Below are 5212 nucleotides of genomic sequence, written 5' to 3'. Positions count from 1 at the left end.
GGCGCAGTAATGATGCTACTGTGCCTGCGCTGGAATAGCGGTGACATGTATGTCACTTGCTCAGGCGCAGTAACAGCCATGTTGTTTCTACGCATGCGCGAGAATAGCGGTGACGTCAATGTCACTTGCGCAGGCGCAATTTGTCCTTGTTTTTCACTGACCATATACTGACATATTATACTCTGAAGCTAGTCATATACTAGTTTTTCTTGCTTTGTATTTTTTAGCTTGCTGCATTACAAAACAGAGATATTTTGTTTTGAACCAATTTGGATTTGAGTGAATCAGTTTGTGAAGTTTTGAAGCAGTTTTTTCCATGACAGAAACGAATGTCGCACTGATTGTAAAAGCTAACAAGCAGATCAATAATGAATCCAGCACACTTAAAAAAAAAAAAAAAAAAAAATCAGTTTTTATCATACAAGAAAAATAATCAAAGTATAAATGTGGCTGCAGGTGAATCTGGTTTGTGGAAGGAATGGATTGAATTGTTTCCAGTTTAGTAACTAATGTGGCAAAAAAAAACAACCAAAAAAACGGATAACTGATGCAACAAAAATACATTGTATTGATGTGCAGGTAAAATTAAAAAGATCTTGGAAGGCTCAGGCTAGAAATGTGGGCTGCTGCGGATATTAAATCCTACAATCTGATAGGGCTTTTTTATTAGTTCATATCTTGCAAGGATTATATTTGTTTTGGGTACAAGATACATCTAGCCATAAACGCACTGATGATTTACTTCCTATAGGAAGCCTTTACTGTCTACATAGAATATCTGTAGTTACTTTATCCAAAATGCCCTGCAATTTAAAAAAACAAAACATTGTAAATATTACTAAAAATAAAATAGGGTCTTATAATATTTTTTTGCTCCAACAGACTGATTAGGGCTTATTTATTTTTAGGGGATGTCTTATTTTTTTTCAATGAACAGCAATCCACAATTATTCTTAAACAAAATAAAATCAACATTTATTCAAATATATTCATGTCATCACACACTGCACATACACAGGTGGTCAAAATTGTTGGCACCCCTCGTTTAATCATAGAAAAACACACAATGGTCACAGAAATAACTTGAATCTGACAAAAGTAATAACTAAAAAATCTTTGAAAATGAACAAATGAAAGTCAGACATTGCTTTTCCACCATGCTTCCACAGAATTTAAAAAAAAAATAAAACTCATGAAGTAGGCCTGGACAGAAATGATGGTACCCCTGAAAATAATGTGACAAAGGGGACATGGTAAATCAAGGTGTAACACTAATTAGCATCACAAGTGTCTACAATCTTGGAATCAGTGAGTGGCCTGTATAGAGGGCTACAGATACTCACTGTGCTGTTTGGTGACATGGTGTGTATCACACTCAACATGGACCAGAGGAAGCGAAGGAAAGCGTTGTCTCAGGAGATTGGAAAGAAAATTATAGACAAACATGTTAAAGGTAAAAGTTGTGAGACCATCTCCAAGCAGCTTGATGTTCCTGTGACTACAGTTACACATATTATTCAGAAATTTAAGCTCCATGGGACTGTAGCCAACCTCCCTGGACGTGGCCGCAGGAGAAAAATTGGTGACAAATCAAAGATACGGATAATACGAATGGTAACAAAGGAGCTCAGAAAAAAACTTCTAAACAGATTAAAGGTGAACTTCAAGCTCAAGGAACATCAGTGTCAGATTGTACCATCCTTCGTTGCGTGAGCCAAAGTGGTCTTCATGGGAGACGACCAAGGAGGACACAATTGTTGAAAAAAATCATAAAAAGCAAGATTGGAATTTGCCAAACTACATTTTGACAAGCCACAAATCTTCTGGGGGAATGTCCTATGGACAGATGAGACAATAATGGAACTTTTTGACAAGGCACATCAGCTCTTTATGTTCTGGTGCTGCTTTGCTACATCTGGCACAGGGTGTCTAGGAATTCTAGAGAGAAATGTGCTGCCCAGTGTCAGAAAGCTTGGACTCAGTCGCAGGTCATGGGTCTTGCAACAGGATAATGACCCAAAACACACAGCTAAAAACACCCAAGAATGGCTAAGAGGAAAACATTGGACTATTGTGAAGTGGCCTTCTATGAGCCCTGACCTAAATCCTATTGAGCATCTTTGGAAAGAGCTGAAACATGCCGTCTGGAAAAGGCAACCTTCAAACACGAGACTGGAGCAGTTTGCTCTTGAGGAGTGGGCCAAAATACCTGCCGAGAGGTGCAGAAGTCACATTGACAGTTACAGGAATCGTTTGATTGCAGTGATTGCCTCAAAAGGTTGTGCAACAAAAAACTAAGTTAAGGGTACCATCGTTTCTTTCCAGGCCTATTTCATGTGTTTTATTTTTTTTAAATTTCTGTGGAAGCATGGTTGAAAAGCAATGTCTGACTTTCATTTGCTCATTTTCATAGATTTTTGATTTATTACTTTCGTCAGATTCAAGTTTTTTCTGTGACCATTGTGGGTCTTTCTGTCATTCAACGAGGAGTACAAACAATTTTGACCACGTGTGTACACATGTATACACACACACTAGTCATACATAAGTATATACAAACACGCACTGCACATATAGACATGTATACACACACTGCATACACATATGTATATACGAACATACGTTACATACCAACCTGTCTCCACTTCAATTCCTCTAGACTCATCATGGTCACGTGACTGTAATTTAACCAAAGTTCCTTAAGCAATTTGAACCATGGAGTAAAATATTAAAAAATAAAAAAAAGTTATTCTCACCTTCGGACGGCCTCCTGTCTTCTTTCCACGCGCCCGGCCTCGCGTTCCCAGTAATGCTTTGCGTCTTAGACCGCTGATGACGTCGGTCTTCTTTCTCGCTCTCGCGAGAGTGACGTCGTTGTTCTTTCTCGCTCTCGCAAGAGTGACGTCATCAGCGGTCTAAGCCGCAAAGCATTACTGGGAACGCGAGGCCGGGCGCGTGGAAAGAAGACAGGAGGCCGTCGGAAGGTGAGAATAACTTTTTTTTAATTTTAATTCTCTCTTTTACAGATTAAGGCCTGCGCCTGCCGCAGCTTACCGTTACAAACAGCTGCGCCTGTCGCTGATTGGTTGCTGCCTGGCGGGGGCCTGGCAGCCGCGACCAATCTGCGGCCCGCGATTTCGGTTACAGACAGACACGATAAGGCGTATATATATATATATATATATATATATATATATATACTTAAACTCCAAAAGCGCTGCTTAGGATGGCACTACACCTTAGGTCTGCCGTCACCTGTCCCGATGACTGCTAATCTGCCAGTTACCCCACACTTCATACTTGTACACACTTTGCTTGGTCAAGTCCACACTTTGATTTGATTTGGAGAGGGGAACAAATGGCTGGCAGTGGTTTTTCAGCTTGAGAACAAAAGAATCAGGCATGTGGAAAGCCAACATGTCTGATCCTTGTTCTACAAGCATGTCCTGTAGCGGAAGAGTCAGAATATACCTGTACAAATTAAATGATTGTCTGGTCTCGCTGAAATTTGTGAGCTCAGCAGATAATTATCTGATGTGTATAGCCAACCTAACACTGCCAGACCATGACATGTAATTTAAAGTAAAAGTGTTAGCATCCTTCATATAAGGACATAGGCATTTTGAGGCTTGTGGGACCGGATCCCAAAATGCAGCAGAAGAGAAGAACAAGACAAGCTTTTACTATGAATTGTGCATGGCTTCTGCATATCCAGTGATCTGGAAATAATACACTGCTCAAAAAAAATAAAGAGAACGCTAAAATACCACATCCTAGATATCACTGAATGAAATATTCCAGTTGCAAATCTTTATTCATTACACAGTGGAATGCATTGAGAACAATAAATCATAAAAATGATCAATGTAAATCCAAATTAATATCCCATGAAGGTCTGGATTTGGAAAGATACTCAAAATCAAAGTGGAAAATCAAATTACAGGCTTATCCAACTTCATTGGAAATACCTCAAGACAAGGAAATTATGCTCAATAATGTGTGTGGCCTCTCCACGTGCCTGCATGACCTCCCTACAATGCTTATGCATGGTCCTGATGAGGCGGCAGATGTTCTCCTGAGGTATCTCTTCCAAGACCTGGACTAAAGCATCCAACAACTCCTGGACAGTCTGTGGTGCAATGTGACGTTGGTGGATGGAGCGAGACATGATGTCCCAGATGTGCTCAGTCGGATTCAGGTCTGGGGAACAGGTGGGCCAGTCCATAGCTTCAATGCCTTCATCTTGCAGGAACTGCTGACACACTCCAGCCACATGATGTCTGGCATTGTCCTGCATTAGGAGGAACCCAGGGCCAACCCCACCAGCATATGGTCTCACAAGGGGTTTGAGGATCTCATCTTGGTACCTAATGGCAGTCAGGTTACCTTTGGCGAGCACATGGAGGGCTGTGCGGCCCTCCAAAGAAATGCCACCCCACACCATTACTAACCACTGCCAAACCGGTCATGGTGAAGGATGTTGCAGGCAGGAGATCGCTCTCCACGGCGTCTCCAGACTCTGTCATGTGTGTCACATGTGCTCAGTGTGAACCTGCTTTCATCTGTGAAGAACACAGGGCACCAGTGGCGAATTTGCCTCTGGACACTACGCTGACAGACACAGCAAACCTTTTTGCCACAGCTCGCATTGATGTGCCATCCTGGATGAGCTGCACTACCTGAGCCACTTGTGTGAATTGTAGAGTCTGTCTCATGCTACCACAAGTGTGAAAGCACAACGAACATTCAAAAGTGACCAAAACATCAGCCAGAAAGCATTGGTACTGAGATGTGGTCGGTGGTCCCCACCTGCAGAACCACTCCTTTATTGAGGGTGTCTTGATAGTTGCCAATTGTGCTTAGTTAGCTCTCTGGCTGTGCCAAGACATCTAGGATCATCGTAAGTACGCTCCACGGCTACTGCTAGTTGTGTGGTTAGGATCAGGGGTCTGCAATCTGCTTAGTTACCAACCTCTCTGGTTTTCTGTGGCTTAGCTTAGGCTTGCATTCCTCCTTGGTGTCCCAATCATAACAAATTTCCATCAGTTGTCTATTCCATTTGCACAACAGCATGTGAAATTGATTGTCAATCAGTGTTGCTTCCTAAGTGGACAGTTTGATTTCACAGAAGTTTGATTTACTTGGAGTTATATTCTGTTGTTTAAGTGTTCCCTTTATTTATTGAGCAGTGTATATAGAAATAAACACTCTG

Source organism: Dendrobates tinctorius, unplaced genomic scaffold (genome assembly GCF_039654945.1).
Source record: "Dendrobates tinctorius isolate UK_male_01 unplaced genomic scaffold, ASM3965494v1 ptg000156l, whole genome shotgun sequence".
NCBI classification, from domain to species: domain Eukaryota; kingdom Metazoa; phylum Chordata; class Amphibia; order Anura; family Dendrobatidae; genus Dendrobates; species Dendrobates tinctorius.
The sequence above is the reverse complement of the archived record's forward strand: the minus strand, read 5'-3'. Positions refer to the sequence as shown.